The following is a 19,953-nucleotide window of genomic DNA, read 5'->3' on the forward strand; positions in this document are numbered from 1 at the left end:
TGCTGGTACCCGGGTACTAGTTGGAATGGGATGTTGATGCACCCGAAATACCTCTCGGGATGATAGGAGTTGCATGCAGTATATCTGTGGCTAGGATGCTTGCTCCCTTATGCTACGACCCTTACCAACAGGGGTTTATGTGGTGGATAGTCTGAGCACCTGTTGCCTGTGGAGGTGGGGCCTGATAGTGATGGCTATCGGGGTCTGCCACTGGGTGATCGGATGGTTTCTACCGGCGTAGGCTCCCGTGTGATAATTGAGGTTTCCCTGGGGTGATAGGTTAAGTGACCCTCAGTGTCTCCCGAGTTATCACAGTAGCATACACTTGACCTATACAATTGTGTGTTAAGTGAAAAATGAATCTAACATTAGCATGCATCATTCTGCTTGAAATTGTTTGTGTATATATGTGTGCATTCCCCTTTGCTCCCTCACTAGCTGGTGTAGCTAACCCCGTTACGTAACCCCTTTTTAGTTGATATGCAGGTAATACTCTTGATGAGCACCGTTGGATGCGAATCAAGTGGAGCCGGTGGCTGTGACTTGGATGTAGATGTACACCCAAGGATGGTGTCCTTGTGGCGATTATTTATTATTTAATTTCTGTATTGATCTACAATCGTGTATAAACTTTATGTTTAATTATAAGAAGAGAAATGAATGGTTACAAATATTGAGATTGTACTATGTGTTATCATTAGAGAAACGATGCTCTATAATTTTACATTATTTGATTTAATTTCACTTCCGCTAACTCTATGATTGGAACGATTTATTCCATTTGAGTACGGTCCTTGTTGTTATCACAATTGATGACAGGGTGGACTGTGACTCGGGACGCTGTATTTGTAATCCTGATAGGTATTGGGATGACACTGATTGTCCCAGTCACCCCCTATGTGTTGTAAAATATCTTCATCAGGATGAGGGCGTGACAGGGTCAATTTCCACTCCTTGGTTTTGGATATTGTGTATCCATACCTTATCATGTCCTCTATCTGTTTTATGTATTTCGATTTCCTTTGCTTGGCGTTGGGTGCACATAAATGAATAGCCCTCTTTCTACCCAAAAAAAATAGAAAGATATATAATATAATATATCTATATATAAATATGGGATTGTTTAAATGAAACCTCTATAAGTGTATTTAGCACTTGACACCTTTTAATTGCCCTTTGTTTTATTCCCAAAATCTTTTAAGTTTGGGACCATTTGTTTGTTTGGCAAAAAGGGGTGGGAAAGGTAAAATGGTGGGTCTCATGTGTAGTGGAGTGGACCAACAGGAAAGGGAATGATGGGAAAAAGAAGAAAAGTAAAATGGTGGGTCCCGCCATATATTTTTCATGAACAGTAAAAAAGTCCCACCGATTTGGTGGGACTTGAAGGAGGGGTGTGGTGGGATAAATAAAGGTGCCACATAGACAGACAGAATATGTGATTCATGGGACCTTGTCTGTTAATATACCACCCCATGCATCCAAACTACATCCATTTTCAATATTCTATGGAAAAGTACGAAATTTTCCCACTCCTTTTTGTCCATCCCATTTAATTTCGTCAAACAAACACTCCCTTAGGGATATAAAAGGATTTTCAAACTTCCTTATCATTATTGATGACCAAATCGTCTTTCTCTCTTAGAATTCCACATGCGATATGGAATCCCACCAACTCACCAAGAATGGTAATTCGACTTGAGGATCCGTTTAGAACTTCACATGTAATTAAATCTCACTAAGAATGAGAATTTGGAGAGGATTTCCTCTCCAATTGTAATTTATATTTTATGTATCATCTTTATCCACTTTCCTTGTATAACTCCAGCAAGGATTACATCTCTTGTAGTCTCTATTTATATTCTTCTATTGAAAAGTGAAGATATAATGGAACACAATATTCAACCCTAATAATCATTATGTCATTATCAAAAGTTGTCACTAGCTTGCACATTTTTTATTAGATAAGTGAAATGATAAACTTTACCCTCAATGGGGAAAAATGGGTGATACTAAAAGGGTAACACCATAAGTGGTGTCAATAAGAAAATCATATATATATATATAAGCTCGGGTGGGCTGAGGCTCACTAGGTCAACTTGCACCCCTAAGTGCAACCATAATTAAATACTTTGGAAAAGGAACAATGTAAATTTTTATGAAATACTTTGAAAAAGAAAAAAATTCAAAAATAAAAATTGGGTCTTTAAATTTAGATTGGAAAAATGTGGGGTTTAAAAGGGAAAATATAGATACATGTAAATAAACATATAATCAGTTGGAGATGGCTATTGAAATTGGCCATGTTGTATTTTATTAGTATTTTTATATTCAAAATTTGAATTTGTTTTTTGAGGTAGGTCTGCTTTGGATCAAGTTTAGAATTAGTTACCATTTCTCTCCAACGTTTTATTCAAATTTTGTTTTATGTGAGTGTTCTTTGCTTTTTGGTTTTTTTCCCACATTGAATGCAGAAGACTTCCAATGGACTTGTAGAAACTAACTTGTATTCCATGAGGTGGGGGACCTATGTTGGGAGTTCCACTCTACATCCTTTGGTCTGGGTTTTCTTTCATTTTTGTGCATCTATTTTCTTGTCCCTGGGTTTTTATATTTTTATGAAAAAAAAAAACTCAATTTGAGAGTCTAGCTCCGACGCTTAGATTCAGTCCCTCAAAAAATGACTATCCTATCCCCATGAAAAGTAGAAATACCAGTTCTGTTGATGGTTCACATGTGCTCCCATTGGCCCCCGCATTGGTGCAGGAGTAGCACTCCCAGCTAGAAAACTCTCCCATTTTTTTTATATTTATTTTTAAAACTGTGTTTTTATATATGAAAAAACAGATACATGTTTATACACGTTTTATACAGAGCCATATAAGAGACATGTATTGTCATATCTTTTAGACGACTCCATCTAATTGGGATAAAGCTATGTTGTTATTTTTCATTGTATCTTTTAGCTCAATATCAGAAATACATATAAAACAACATAATATGTTTTTTTTTTTGGTAAACTAAAACAGTGTAATATGGTATGGGTGTTGGAAAAAAAAGAATCTTATTTTACCAATTAATTGATCTATAGTCATAACTCATCATCCTCGAAATGAGGTTTTTTGCAATTAATTGGGATTTGGTTATAACTATATGCATTGATATATAGTCATAATCATCTTCGTATTTTACCAATTAATTGGGATCAGATTATGACTCTATATATATATATATCATACTATTATATAAAAGCACGTTGTGGCAAATCTTTCAGTTACTTATTCTACCATTCATTTTTATCTAAAATTCCATTCTTCAATTCTTAATCTTTCTGTCATTCTTTCTTGTAATTTCATAATCTTAGGTACCCTTAGTATTAATTATTATTGTTTTTAATAGTGACAAATCTTTCATTTACCTATTGTACCCTTCAGTTTTATCTAAAATTCAATTCTTCAAATCTTAATCCTTATGTCATTCTTTCTTATAAATTCTTAATCTTAGGTATCCTTAGTATTAATTACTGTTTGTAATTAAAATTCATTAATATTAATAATATTTATTATTATTTAAAGCAAATCTCTCCAATTCTCTAAACAAAATTAGATTTACCAAAAGTAAATCGGTTAACAATTATGGAGAGAAAATCTCTCCAATTCTCTCTCATAAAATTAAGGCAATAAAAAAAAAACCCTTAATTAAATAAGGTAGATATTCATTCTCTCTCTATCTCTTTTGCTTGCTGTTTTTTTATTTTTTTTCAAAAAATACTTCTTTATTCTCAACGATATCTCCCCTCTCTCTATTTGAATCCACAAAATCTCAAAAGGTTTCTTACTGTTTTTTTTTTAAATATCTTTTTTTGTTCGCAATGATCTCTCTCTCTCTCCAATTCCTTAGCAAATACCGATATCGATTCTTGACGGATCCCGTATCAGTGGGTTGGTACTAACAAGGGTGAAAATGTAAAAAAAATCTAATTTTTGAACAAAAAGAAAGGTAAACCTAACCAATAGATCGATTTAGATCGGTATTGGCTAAGACCAATACCGATTCCTAGTCGATCTTGTATCGGTGGGTCAGTATAGACAAAGGTAAAAATATATTTTAAAAAAAAAACTAATTTTTTAAAAGAAAATAGGGTAACCTAATCGATACAGTTCGATAAATACGGTTCCCGATCGGTATCGGTGGAGATGGAGATCGATACCGATTCCTGGCTGATCCCGTATCGGTGGATTGATACGGGCAATGAAAAAAATGAGAGAAAAAAAAAAAACAAAAAAAAAACAGGGGTAAACCTAACCGATCCCGACCAACACGGATCGGTCTGCATCTGTTAGATTACCCTATTTTCTTCCCAAAAAAATATTTTTTTAAAAATATTTTTATCCTTGTTCATACTAATCCATCGATATGGGATTGGCCAGGAATCGGTATCGGTCTCAGTAGATACCGATCCATGTCGGTCGGGATCGGTTAGGTTTACCACTGTTTTCTTTTTTTTTTTAAATTATATTTTTACTCTTGTCCGTATCGATCCACCGATACATGATCGACCAGGAATTGATACTAATCTCCATCTCCACCGATACCGATCCGGAATTATTTGTTTCGATAAGTTAATATATTGTAACTTAAGTTAGTAAAATATAAAATATAACAACTGTTTTTAATTTTGCTTTAAGGATTCTAACATATACTAATTTGCAGAATAAGTTTTATTATATTAGAGGAATAATCTCAAAAGTTGAAACTGAAGAACCATGGTACAACGCGTGCACAAATGTAGTAAAAATGCACACCTTAAAGGAGCAAAAACAACATGCAAAAAATGTACAAATGATGATACAAAGTATACACAAAAGTAAGATTCCAATTTACCAATAAATCAATACAACAAATATTTATTTTAATAGTATTTTAAATTAATAATTATTTTACATTCACAGCAGGGTCTCAGATGACACAGAAACAGTAATTGTGATAATATTTAATGATATTGAAACAATTACCGGATTATCAGTAGTTGAATATGCAAAATCAATAGAAAAGATAAACAAATTATATTAATTTTTAAAAATAAATTTACTAAAGTAAATAAATAAATTACTACACTTAAATATATATATTTAATGTTTATTTTCTATTTTGTAGCACAAAGAGTCTTTAAAGTCTTGTATATCCCAAATATACTGTTTCTACTTCAAAATTGATGACATGAACAATTCAAGTAAAACATCCAAAAGAATCGTTGCATATACACTCAAGAAAAGAAATGCGAAAAAGAAGGAAGTCATTGAATTAAACGACAATGAAGATCAAAAAAAGAAGAAGATAAAAACTGAGAAGGAATAGATTTTGAAAGCTAAAAGGCATAGCTACAAAGAGTGTATTTAAAAGTTATTTAAGGATTGATGATAATGAATAATGTAAATATTAACGATAGTAGCGTTTTAAATTTATTAATCGTAAATTTTACTGCAATTTCTTTTTTTAGGGAATAATTTTAACTTCAAAATAAAGCTAACAATATAATCACAATAACAAAAGATCAAGAGTTTTATTATTTTTCTATTTCGTTTTAAGCATCTTTCTTTGAAAACAACATCAAGAATTTAAATATGGATCTTAATTAACTAAACTATAATAAAACGTGACTTTGTACAAATTACTACAAAACAAAACATGATACAACAACCACTACATCAACAACACAACTATATTTTCATTTAAAAATCAACGGTAGTGTAAAGAAAAGTATATCATGATTCTATAAGTTAGACTCACTATTATATCTACTTAGAATCCACGTATGGTCACACTTGCATTTGCAGGTGCACCTTTACTAGTATATATATATACTTGAATTAGGAGAACTTAAATAAAACATATACTTGATTATACAAGGATTTAGACTAAGAAAATAAATCAGAAAAGAGAACAAATTTTCAAAATGGTGGACGTCTGGTATCAGAGCCAACACACTGCGTACTTGTTATGCTCGCTTTTTCCTTCTTAATTCATTTAAACCCTATCACTTGGTTTTTGGTTATTATACGTATTTTGGAGCCGTGTGTCGGACAATAGTTGTAAGTCTCTTTAGTCGATTGTCTACTTATAATCACCTTTACCATTTACGGGTAGGTACGATGCGATTTTGAAGGGGGGATAGTTACTACAAGTATGAGTCAATTATTTCAAACAATGTCCTCAAATACAATGTCCTCAAGGACAATTGAAAAATCTAGCTCTAATAGTAATATAATCAACAGTAAAGAATACAAAGGAGATATCAATGGAAAACTTCAAAATTGGACCATACCCAAGGTCCCAACAAGGGAAGTCTACCAACACGATCTACTTAGTTTCACCGAAACCATAAAAACAGTTGAACAAACTATTGATTTCTCCCCAGACATAGAAAAAATCCAACTGTTAGATCCATAATCTATAAACAAGTTAAAAGTACATTTCAGTTACATCCATATAGGATTGATTCAAGTAGCCATTAAACCTTTACATAGAGAAGGTTTAGACACTTCTCTTCTCTTGGCCCTAAGAGACCAAAGGTTCCTCAGCTTTGAAGATTCTTTATTAGATATGATTGAAACCAGCCTTTGTCATGGACCAATCCATTTTAATTGTTACTCAGATATCAGTTTACCTTTGAATGACAAGAATCTATTGGACTCCCTAAAAGTCAGCGTCAAAACACATGGCTATAACATGAAATCGGGATCTATTTCGATAACCATAATTCACTAGATCCAGTACAAGGCTATGAAAACAATAAGACCTAAAGCTCTCAAGAGATCCCTAAAGGGTCAAACTTCTTTTGTAGAAACATATTTTATACAATCAAGGACTATTTTACCAAAAACTGTCAAATGGAAAGACATTACTTTCCTTGAGGATTGGAAAATATAGTGCCAAATTCCAACTCCACAAGTAAAACAGAATAAAGAGATTGAATCAATAACCCAAGATCTTAAAGGCCAAGTGACAATCAAATTTAGTTAGAAGACCAAGGAAACAAAAGGCTAAGGAATACGAACTTTTGTGTGCAGACAGACTTATGATTTAGAAAAATATATAAACTTGAATAAGCTTTAATAAAACATATACTTTATTATACAAGGAGAACTTGAATCATAAACTTGAGGATCAGATTTGATTACAGAACTTGAAAATAGGACATAAAAGATTTGATAAAAGACTTGATGACTTACAAGAACTTGATAATGGAATATAGACTTAATGATATTGATAAGAACTTGAAAAACACTTGGATGATTGGAGTGTAGGCAAGAGAACTCCTTCTTCGCTTACAAACTTACAATCTCTAAAACGAAAAAAAAAAAAAAAAAAAAAAACTGAAAACTATGAGTGTTGAGCTCTGAGAGTAAAGAACAGAGTATTTTCTTCTCAGAATTCTGTGTATTCTCTTTGAAAAACTCTTTGCTATTTATCAACAGAAAGTGATCATGTTTGCTTTGTGATATCTTACTGATTACTTGAATGCCTTTTCTTTTGTAGGAGGAATCCTGTAAGGTGTCAACTCTTCTTCAGGAATCTTGCAAAGAATGTGAAAGCTTTACTTATATATATATATATATATATATATTGGCATAACCCATAATCTACATATAGTGCTCTCCCCTCCTAAAGTATCATCCTCTCTCTTCTTTCTCCCTCTCTAAGGTTGTGAGTGTTCGATTTTACCCTGTAGTTTTGGAGGAGTTTTCATTTACGGGAACGTAAAGCTACACGTATGAAAACGACTCGTCAAGAAAGAGATAAGATCGCATGGAGACTTTGCATATGTGAAGTTGAAGGTAACCATTAAACTCTCTTTAATGGTGATTATGTTATCATATGGCCGCCTCGACTAGTAGGACGATCCGTATCATTTTCACATTCTCTAACAATGGTATCAGAGCTTCCCTGCCGGTGGGGAGCCTTCGATTATGTTATTGTTCATTGCATATTTATGATCCTATATTTCATTCTTTTTTTAAAAAAAACCATTATTTTATGAACAATATCGTATTGTTCATATAATAGTGCTTCTATTTGATGAAATTCACTATTTATTATCTAGTATCATACTGTTCATATAATACTATTTTGATTGATTTAATACTAAAAAAATAAATGTATTATAGTGAATGGCACGAAATTAAACCTTTCTTTGATTTTATAGTCAATTTTCTATAACATTAAAATGTTCTAGTATTGTTAATTAAGAATGGTATTTTGTCTTATTCATTCAAAACGTTACATGGCATTGTGAAGTTTAAGAATGAATTAGATTTTATTCAAATTGAAAATATAATTAATTTTGGACATCATTTTTTTTTTTTTTTTTTGGGTAAGAAGTTTGGACTTCATATTCTGTGAGCCCATATGGATTTTATTCACCTTTACGTTTCCGATGTGGGACTATTCCCAACATCATTATGTTGAAAAACTCCAACATTTATCCTACTTTGCAAGGAGAGTGTGTTGAGTGTTTCTCCTACTCTGCAAAAAGAGTGTGTATAGGTATCATTTCCTCCTTTGAACGGAGATTGTGGTCCCAGCGAGATTTGTGTGCGGGTGTTTACTTTTTATGATTAAATCATGATAATTTAGGTTAGATTTGCATAAGAATAATTTTGGTAAGTATATTTCACATGTATTTTAATTCAAATTTACATTTTTTATTTCTTTTTTGAATTGTCATTCACTAGATTGAGATAATTAATAATTTCATACTAGATTAGTTCATTTTCCTTCTTTTGACATATTCAGGTATATATCAAGCATGTAGTGGTATTTTTGTAATTTGTATGTTTACTGGTTTTGTTACTAGCTTAAAACTATTTTAGATTTTTAGCTTAGAAATAATTATTATTTAAATAAAATATCAAGAAAATAAGGTAAAACCAATTTAATTGGATGGATTGGGTACCTAACCCCTTCCTAGATCCACAACCTAACCCGAACTGATCTGTTAATTGAACCGGTTTCAAAATGTAGTCAACTATATTTTGTGGGTATTAGACCCTAATCTAGGTGACAACTCTAAAAGTCAATTTTCTAAGGACATGGTAAGGCTTTTCTTTAGAGTTTAGACCAACAAAAAGCTGTCACTGTTCTCACAAAGCCATTGCTTGGGTTTGGGGAGTACTTCCAATGAACTTCAAGTGATCCATAACCTTAGGTCTAAACTAAAGTAAAGAATAATGGAAGAACATGAAGTGTAACGAAGGTGGAAATTTGAAAAAAGAAACACTCTTTGATGGAAAAGGTGAAGATATATATAAGGGAATCATGCAAACAATACACATTTATGTGGAGACTTTTTGGGTTGCTTCATTACTCTTTCTTCTCTCTTGTAGGCTATTAGTATTATGCTTGGAGACAAAAGTGATATATATAAGGGAATCATGCAAACAATACACATTTATGTGGAGACTTTTTGGGTTGCTTCATTACTCTTTCTTCTCTCTTGTAGGCTATTAGTATTATGCTTGGAGACAAAAGTGATATATATAAGGGAATCATGCAAACAATACACATTTATGTGGAGACTTTTTGGGTTGCTTCATTACTCTTTCTTCTCTCTTGTAGGCTATTAGTATTATGCTTGGAGACAAAAGTAGTTATGGAGGAATATCTTACGCATGGTGGTGCTTCATTTTCACTCCCTCTCTCTCTCAAGTCTTGGAATGTTGGGAAAAGAATGTTCTCTATTTGTTGTCTTTGTGTGCTCAATGTCAAGGTATCCATAAGTATGAAAGATGTAAAAGATAAAAGATGCCTTCAAAAGAAGCCTCCTAGATTAGGGTTTAGAATAATATTTCCCAAGACATACTTAGGTAATAAGTCCTCCACTTAAACTTAAGTACACTTATATAGAGAGCACCCAACAAAAAAGTATACTTATGTTTCCTCCTTTTTTGGGTCTTAAGATTGTAGATTAAAATGCGTAAGCGTGCCAGAGACTCAAAGAGTAAGGAAACTAATCTGACTTCTTTCAAGTGAAAATGGATTGCACTCCTGCCTCGGTCGCTACAAGGACTTTTAAACAATCAAAGAACAAGGAGAAATGACGAAGCACAAATAAAATGATTGAAGATGATTGAAATTGAATCTTATCGTCATTTCGAACGAGAAGAAATACATAACAAGATCCCTCAATGGGAGGGGAGAGTTTACAGTGAACAAACTAATCTAATCTAAATTACTCTTACTTCGAAGAAGAAGAAGTGCAGATTTGTTGATTTAATTGAAGGTCCTCTTCCTTTTTTATTCTTATTCTATGGGTGCCAAAATCGGTAATAACTTCTTGACCGATCATAACTACCACGTTAAAATATCATCAAATCTAATAACTCCTTAATCTAGCCTAAAACGAACCAAGCGGTCTTATTCCTTGTCTTGTCCTTGGACTGTATCCTTAATACCCACTTCTGAAGACTGAACAAAATAAAGGTGTAAACAACTTATATAGAAGAAGTGTAGGATTATAGGGAAACAGTTTTCTGTCCGGGAATGTAGCCTACGCCAGCACTCCCATGTGTCTATCTCTCTCCTCCTTAAAACGAGGGGGCAGAGCTTTCTTTTCATGTGGGGAAGAGAGAGATAGACTCATGGGAGTACTGGCGTAAATCACACTCCCGGACAGAATTCTTTTTCCCTTGATTATAAGTGGAGAAAGAAATACGTCTTCCAGTTAATTCTTCAACTTCTCTAGTTTTTATAATCCAAAACCACGAAGAAATGATTTGGGAGAAGAGAATTTTATATATTGTATAATTCTCTCATCTTTTCTTTTAAAGGCCCATAATGCAGACTTAGCTGATGCGCAAAAACTTCTATCACAGGTCAAGATTATTGGATGAGGCAGTGATTGGGATCATTATCCTCTCCGGTTCCCTGCCTGGAACAGTTGTCCAGTTCCTCTTATATGGGGCCGAAAATGATGACCTAAACCCCTACCCGAGTGACGTTAAGTCATCATTTCCGCCTCCCTATGAGAGGAACTGGACAATTGTACCGGGCAAGACAAAAATTCCAGTGATTGTGAGGAGTGATCCTTGTTCTTTTTGGGTGAGTTCCTAACTTAGAGGCTTTAGTTCAGTTGTTTAATGGGGGTTGCTTAAATTTAGGGGAGAAGAGATCAAGATCAGATAACCATTGATTGATTACTCTGGGTTTGACTGGTTCCTACTGCCATTGAATCACTCAAGGCCCAAATAAAGTATCCAATAACTCTGCCTATTGAGATCAACCTTATTTTCTCATAATGTTTTTTTTTTTTTTTTGTGATAACAAATCTATTGATGAAGATGTTTTATTTTTTTTGGTCAAACACACACGCCAGCTCAAAAGAGTTAACCAACCTTTCAAGTTGCAGAACGCAAATAAACACAGACACAGGCATTCAAACAACATAAGTCACGAAGCCAAGGAGTGGACAACGGCCAACCAGTCCGACATATCAAGGACCGGCCTTTCCGGATAAGGGTATCAACTACTCCAAAGAGGAGGCAATATAATTAACATCATTAACAATGGAAAGAATTGATGCTGGAGGAGTGCCTAGTATACTAATGATGAAATTGATCAAGCTCAAATTGTCAGATTCAATAATAAGATGGTCAAGGCTATCCTCAATAGCTTGAAATAATGTATACCGTATGGCCAAAGCTTCACCAACGAGGATCTCCCCATATGTTGGTATTTGTCTCATTTCTAACCCTCCAACCTATCATTGTCTAGATGGTTTCAACACAGTTCATGAAACCTTTCCAAATTACTGACAATTTAGCCTCTCTACCCCTGAATTTTTTGTGCATCTTGTGAAACTGATCTTGAATTACTCAGAAAATCTGAAACATATCCAACACTGCATAGGCAATTCTCTGTTTCAAAAATCTCTTTCCAATATAACTGCTATGAGCTCACATGGGTTATATAGCCAATACACCTAGCGTAACCAATATGCTTAGTCTGAGTGATAATATAAGCTCTGATTGGGATAGATCATAGACAATATATTTGTAATAGAGAGGTTGCATGTCAAGAATGTTGGGCACAGCATTCCAAGGTGGGTTTCCACATTAAATTGCATCATGTAGCAAAATCCACGTCTGGAAACAAATCTGAAATAAACTGTTAGCATCTTCAAAGTGTATCTTTGTGACTACAATTCTAAGTCCCTTTTAAACTTGTCAAGAAATAAGTGTGACATTCTTTGCACAATACAACCAGAAGGAAAGCAGTAACTTTTTTCATTCTAAGCTTACCCTAATACATAATAAGAACACCCTTGATAGAGCTTACATAGTTTCCTCATACTTGCAGAAGTGATAAGCATGTTTCAAGCCACATCATACATAATAAGAAAACTTATACATTGTCAAAGTCAGTTGAAAAATGGTGATTCAGAAAATAGTAGATCTAAGAGCAAAGTTAGAGTCTGAACCTGCAGCGAATAACAAAATCTCAGAACTACAACCTCTCAACCGGGGAGAAAAAAAAAAGAGCATCCCACTGCACGAGGCTCCCGCTACTGCAGGGTTTGGGAGGGGCAAATGTACACAGCCTTACCCCTGCTTCAAGGAGGGGCTGTTTCCATGTTTCGAACCCGCAACCTGATGGTTGCAATAGCTCAACCTCTCAACCAAAACTAAAATCAACATCATACATTCACACAGAATAAATAAAGAATATTACTTTAACAATCTTACAGCCTGTTCCTAACCATATTCGCTGTTTATTTGCTTCCAGAAACTTTAAGAAAATAGCCTATTCCTGGAAAAACATGACCTCAGCATCACCTCGTCAAAAAAGTTACCAATTCTGGACATCTGCTGACCGTTTTTATCCTCAAATTGATGTTTTAGTGAGCATGGACAAATTCCATCTTGTATTATACTAATAATAGCTCTTTGTGAGAGCATTTATGAGGTATACAGTGTGGTTAATTCAGGTTGTCTTGATCCTTGCTATAATAACAGAGACTTGCTAATTCTAACCACTGCTTGCAGCCAAAGGCACTACCCTAGAAGACTTCGGCTGACTACAATTAAATGCATTTCTTTAATTTTTGTAACTTAAGAATACCCCCAGAAATAAAATAAAACATGACTTTACCAAATACTAAACCCTTGGGCCTATTTAGGCCTTCCAACCTTGGGCTTTGCACTCCAAATTGGGTCCAATTTGTGGTACCAATGGAAGGCCCACTGGATCAACACCACAAAATCCACAGCAAAAGATTGAAGAAAACCAATGACCATATTGCATAAATCTTGGGGAGGGCCTGTTGCCATTACATCTATATATAGAGTTTAGAACAAACTCTATTCAACACCTAAACCAATTCTTAAAAAAAAATACAAGCAGCAAAACCATACCTGATGCCACTTGCTTTTGCACTCCTATTAGTTCTAGGGAAGTAGAATTGATTACATGAACTGTAAAGGAAAAACCCAAATAATAATCCTATTTACTCTAGGACTAACAAATAACTGAATAGAAAACGAACTAACTCGTAAAGACCCCACGACCAGGACTAAAAGACTCCTACTTGAACCACGAAAGTTAACTCGGTCTAGTTCCTATCCCTCTTCTTATTCTTGGCTGACGCTGCATCAAAAAATCAAACTCTTTAAGGAAAAAAAAAAAAAAAGTAAAAAAATTCCATTAATAATTCAGGAAACAAATGATTTGGCCTCAAAAAATCAGAATCTTTACAAACCTCAGTAAATTGTTTTAAAAACGAGGTGAAATTTTAGATCCAAAATTTCCAAATTTAAATGCTTATTACCCAAATTAATCCAGTCCCAACTTTTGCCCTAGTCGTTTATTCTACTAAATCTAAATTTGACTAATGCCTTCAAATTTGCAAATCAAATCAAACCAGAAATTTTTGCATTCTGATTTATTCCTGAATCCAAATTTGCTAACTAGGATCCACATCGACCCAATACTGGCCACAACATTGTAATGCAGAAGCAACCAAAGAAACAAATTGGATGGCCTGGACTGTTCTAATTAGTTTAGAGAAAGATTTTTTTAACTTAAGGCAGAATTGTAATTTTATTTTTGGGAGAATTAAAATTGTTATTTCTGGGGTCATTAAGAAGTGGCATTGGCTTTGGATTAGTCATTAAAGAAGTCCTCTGATGCAGTACCACTGCCTTGGACCGGTACAAACCCGTTTGGAAGACCAAACTGAGACGAACCGAATCCAAATCTGGTTCATAGTTATCAAGGAGTTGCCATGGCTCGTCCAGACTCCTTGGTCGCCTTGGACGCCTTGGGTGCCATGGCGGTGTCGCCTTGTTTTTTTACCCTCTAAAACGCCATGGTCGCTTTCCCGCCTTGATAACTATGATCTGGTTTTGGTCCAGCAGGATATTTAGGCATTAATTTGGACAATTTTTAATCTTGTATTTTTGGTTAGTTACGTAGGGGATTAGATTGAGTAGTTAGTTGCCTAGTTGAGTAGGATTCTTTTTGAGTTGGATTTCTTCTTATTTATACGCATGTAACTCTTGGTTTGAGATTAGAGAATGGAATATTGAAATTGAGTGTTTTGTTGGAGTGTGCCTGTGTGGCCTAAAAGCAGCCTGTTGGCTAAGTGTCCTTCTTTCCCCTCTTCAATCTCCCATCCGCCCTGCTCAATTCAGGTGTGAGCCTCTTTCCCTCTCTCTTCCATTTTCCCCAATCCCTCATTCTCTTTCTTATTCCTCTATTCTTCTTCTTCTTTCATCATTATCTTCTCCAAACTCTATTTCTGGGCAACATCAACTACCCCACAAAGTTCGATTTATCTCCTTTGATCCTTCTTCTTTCCTTTTTAGATTTTGAGAGTAATTTCTTTTCCCCACCGTGATTCACACCCTAAAAACTCAAACCCAAAACTTCTCCCTGTTATAAGAATCGAATCAATTATAAAGTCCGGTTCCTGACTTGCCGCTAGTCCTTGTCACAGCAGCTTTCCTTCATAGTTGTCAAGCATATTTCTAGGGGCCTAGGCGACTGTTGCCTTAGTGCAGGGCGTCTTGCACTGGTTTAATTGGTATCGGACCAGGTTCTGGCACTTATTTATGCCAAATATCATTTAAGTAATTCATTTACTTAAGATATTATTCATAAATAAGCAAATACCCCTCCCCCCTATTTGAATCCTATAAAAATAGTTAAAAATCATATTTCAAAAAGATAAAAAGTCAACCCCCTCTCTTCAAGAACAAAAACTAGAGTTTTGGCAATAATTGAAATTTTCAATTTTCTAATGCTGGGATTTTTCTTAAATTTAAAATTTTCGTACATCTTAATATGGTAAAAATTGCTAAAAACCAAAAGTGCGGTAAAATATTCATTTGTTTTAATATCTATAAAAATATTTTCATTCAAAGCGGTTTTGACAGCATTCACGTACACCAAATAAGGTTTGACCGGAACATAACTCCTTCAATATAAATCTGAGACCGGAACATAACTCCTTCAATATAAATCTGATGCAGATGCCAAGCTGTTTGGCAAGAAATACACTAAAGGAACTCATGGGGCAGAAGGGCTGGTTCACTTCACCAATTGGTGAACCAACCCAATGGGCCATAGGGGCTGGGAGTTGTTGGGTCTCTCAAACCCAGATCGTGGGGGCATTATTGTCAATTTTTATTGACAAAATTTGGGACTTCAAGTGCTGACCGATATTACCCTTGTGGGGACCACATGAAGATTCGGTTATTACCTTGGAGGAATGAAGATTTTATTATATTTCTATTTTATTTCAGTCCTAGTTAATTAGAGTAGTTTCTATTTTCATGTTGCAACTTAATATGCTAAGTTTCTATTTCTTTTCTTACTTGAGGTGCAAGTATAGCCCTCTTTATATTGCAAAGGCTATTAATGCCTCTCCCACGATTTCTATAGTTGAATGAAGATTGCTTTTGGCAAATTATGATTCCTTTGTCAAGTTCTGATTGTGACTTGAAGGGCTGAAGGAGCCTGGCTGTGAGAGCCTAATCCACCTATCCCCACCTTCTTTTTTCTTCTCTTCTCTATCTCCTTCTTCCCTCTCCATCGATCTGTGTGCTGCTATGCTGTTGTGATTGCTCCATCATTGAGAAGACTACTCGAAGACTGCTGCTGTCCATCAACAAGGAGGATCGAACCCACCTTTGCTGGCCTGCTTCTGTCCTACTGCCAACAATAACCGATCTTGGATAACTCAGAAGATTGAACTCTGTTTCCAGCAGGGTTTTGAGGATTGAATCACATCCACAAGGGGGCTACTCAATCCCAGTTTGAGCCCATTCTGTGGGCTGGTTTGCTCTACAGCCTCAACCTTCTAATTTCATCACCAACTCAGATCTCATCAGCTGTTCATTAGCCCTGACTCAAAATTGCAGCAAAGCCTCCTCTCCAAAGGTCCCACACTCGATCCAAGTTAGAGCCGAAGCTGGTGGCTGGTTTGGCCTGCAGAGATTTACCTGCTATTTTGGTGTTGATGCTATTTCTCCCAATTCCACCACTGGAATTGTATGAAACTTTCAGCATAGTCTTCACTCTTTACAAGCTACACTCGATCCTACTTTGGTGGTATTCTCATAGCTGGTTTGGCACCCTAACCTGCTAATTTTGAGTTTTGTGGGGTTTTTTGGGATTAGTAACCTAGTCTTACATTAAAATCAGATTTAAACAATCTATGATTTGTTGGAAAGCTGGTTTTGTGCTCTACCTAATACAAAAAGTATCATGTAAAAATACCAGTCAACTTTCTTAGAGAACAAGAACATTTCTCTAAATCGAGAGAAGTTTAATTACTTATAGATAAGATCATATTTTCTAAAAACAATATAAACCAAATACGAGACTAGGTATACCATGACAATGACCAACTCTAAGAACAGTAAAAACCAACTGTATGTTTTGGTTTTTTCAAACTTCCAGTAACTTGCTTCTTCAGTTCTGCTGTCTTCTTGTTCTATGATGATTTTTTTATGACTTGATGTGGCTTAATATTGATTTTTTATGACTTGATGTGACTTCATGTGGATTTTTTATGACTTGATGTGGCTTAATGTTGACTTTTGATGGCTTGCTGTGGCTTAATGTTGATTTTTTATAATATAAGGTATACGTTGTAACATTCTAAATAATATTAGAAAAGAGGGAAAGTAAAAAATAACACTTGGGCATGTTGTCGCCTAAGCGCTTAGACACCCCTCCACCGCCTTGTGTCGCCTTGCCGCCTTGACAAGTATGTCTTCCTTCGAATTCAAGGTTGTTGGTTCCTTCAATCGCTTGCTGAAATCAATAGGTATTCAAGATTCCGACCTCCCCCAGAAATTTCAGGCCAAACCAGTCAGATCTCTTACTCATAGCGTGAATGGTTTCCTACTATATAGCATTAGAGTCGAGAGGAAGAAGAATAACAGTTCTTACTAAAGTAAGGCCTGATTTCTGATAATTACTGAAAAACCCTTGCTTTCTTAAGTTCATTTATATCTTTTCACTATTATATTTTGAATTCCAGAAAGACCCCTCTTCTAGATCTAATTATCATTGAGTCCCTTATTTTGTTATCTTGCCCGAAAAGGTGTCCAAACTTTCATAAATTTACGGAATTGTCACTCAACCTTTAATTTGAGATTTGCATCATTCTTATGGGCCCATAGCAATCCCAAGCAGGATTTTGCGACCCAGGATTGAATTATCCTCCTTTATTAGTTGTGTGTGGCAAAACTATCTAGAAGATTTAAGCTTCAATATTCCTATTTAGTTTAGAGTCCTAGGGTGATAAATATAAGAGTTGTAGATTTAAAAGATTTTCTTTTGCTTATAAATATGTAACCACCCCATACGATGGAACCATGGAATTGGAGTGGATTAGTATGCTTGATTTGGTAGTCACCTAGTTGGCTTTCTCTCTCTTCTCTCACAATCTGGTATGAGATTTCTTATCTCTTTCTTATTTCATATCTCTTCTCTCTCTTTCAATTTGGTGCTTTACCTCTCCCCTTTTGATATTTTCTCCTTTTTCTCTAATTTATTTCCTTTATTCTTTGGACAGCAAACATATTTCTCTCTCCTCCATTTCTCCAATTGAACCAATATTCCAGGAAGAAATTTTTTTTAAATCTTCGCCCTCCATCTACTATTAACCTCCTTTTTTTCTCCACCATTCCACCTCATCGATTTCGATACTTTGGGATATTTTATTTCTGATTACATTCTGAAAATTAGTAATTGAAATCTGGTAGCTATCTTCTTAAAGCTGTCCATTAGATCTGAGAACAAATTTGATCCAAATCCAGTCGTCAGACTGGGATCCCCTTACTCCCATCTTTTAGTGAGCCCTTGCAAATCCGTCTAATCAATCCGCATCAGTTTGGTATTAGAGCCAAACTTAAAGATGACCATGGAGTATCAAGAAAACTATCAAAAGTTACTATTCGTCTTAACGACCTTTGAGAACAGGGAGCATATGTTGAATAGGATGAGTGCTATATGTGAGAGTTACATAGCCTCTAATTCAAGAGCTATAGAGCGAGAAGAACGAATTCTTGAAGATCATAAACAAGATTCAATAGTGGATGAAAAGGTGGACGTGGAGCATAGTTCTAAAACTCGTCAACTTGAGGATCTCGACCTGGTCGAGACGTAAGAGATCTCAATTCTACAAAGTTTCGGTAAACTCGACCGAACTTTCGGCAAGGTTTCGGTACACTTTGTGCCATCTTGCCGAAATGGTACAAAGCCCATTATAAATAGGCAAGGTCTCGACCCTTAGTCCAAAATTTCGAACAAAACACACCAGTTTCGTGGGTTTGGACCTAGAGAAGGGGGGAAAAAGCTTGGATCTTGATTTTTTTGCCACACCATCACTCAATACTTTTGGGATATTAGGGGTCACCACATCACTACGAAGAGATCGATTGCTGCTTAATGTGGAAGATTTGGCTACATTTAACTATTTCAGGTAAAGTTACTATTCCCAAAAACTAATTTTTGAAAAAAAATATAACACTTGTATCAGTAGGCTGCCACATACTCACAGTATTGTTGTGTTGGGACATGGAAGACTAGGGTGTCTATGACTTATGAATAATTCACTGTACTTGGGTTGGGTGTCTATGTAATATGCATTGTTCACTGTACTTTGTAGTAGAAATTTTAAGTCTTTAACTATTTCTTAAATAATTATTCAATATTATGTGTCTCCATTTATTATTGCATAATTTACTTGTTTTACTTGCCAATTATGTCTTGTAGCACTCAAACAATGTGTAGAATAGGTAATATTACATTAAGGGTTTGACATTTACTCCCAACCAAGGGTGTAAATCCAAAACACCAAATTGGGACAATTTGAAGATTTAAATATGTTTATTAAACGTAACTTCCCTTAAAGTTTCAGAGCCAACTATGGTCATTTGCCCACTAAAACATCAAACCGAAACAATATATATATATACACCCACACATTGTCTGGTCTAGATTTCGGTTGTCTCGACATGATTGAGACACCGAGTCGAGATGAGTTTTCGAACGTTGCCTAGAAGAACTCAATGACTGTCAAGAGAAAACCACGACCAATATCAAAGTTGAAGAATAAAACAACGGCGTCTATCTGATCAAGGCAAACGAGATTCAAGAACAGATTTCAATTGAGGAGACTCGATTTGATGTTGTTTCTATTTATATCAAGACCATTGAATTTCTTCTTCCTCTAAAAATATTGGATATGAAGAAGCCGATCATTGCTTATTTTTTATCATGAGAAGCAATGGATCTCCATCAAGTCAAAGAATGTGTTCAAATATGTTGATCGAGTGGCTGTGGTGCTACGACACTACAAGAATTGAGGACAAGCCTTTTCCAACCACGGGGGAATAATGCAGAAGTAACTATAGAACCAAATCACGTGGATTTAATTCTAAT

At 35.0% G+C, this 19,953-nt stretch overlaps 1 protein-coding gene across 3 annotated transcripts in view; it reads right to left on the bottom strand.

Annotated features, from left to right (window-relative positions):
* Nucleotides 1–11,913: 11,913 nt before the first annotated feature.
* LOC122646455 (mevalonate kinase) overlaps nucleotides 11,914–19,953 on the bottom strand; it is a 41,592-nt gene continuing 33,552 nt past the window's right edge. For all 3 annotated transcript variants that reach the window (XM_043840014.1, XM_043840013.1, XM_043840011.1), the window contains one exon: nucleotides 11,914–12,152. The gene's annotated coding sequence lies outside the window, so the exon portion shown is untranslated. The remainder of the gene's footprint in view (nucleotides 12,153–19,953) is intronic.

This window comes from Telopea speciosissima, chromosome 11, assembly GCF_018873765.1.
Source record: "Telopea speciosissima isolate NSW1024214 ecotype Mountain lineage chromosome 11, Tspe_v1, whole genome shotgun sequence".
NCBI lineage: Eukaryota > Viridiplantae > Streptophyta > Magnoliopsida > Proteales > Proteaceae > Telopea > Telopea speciosissima.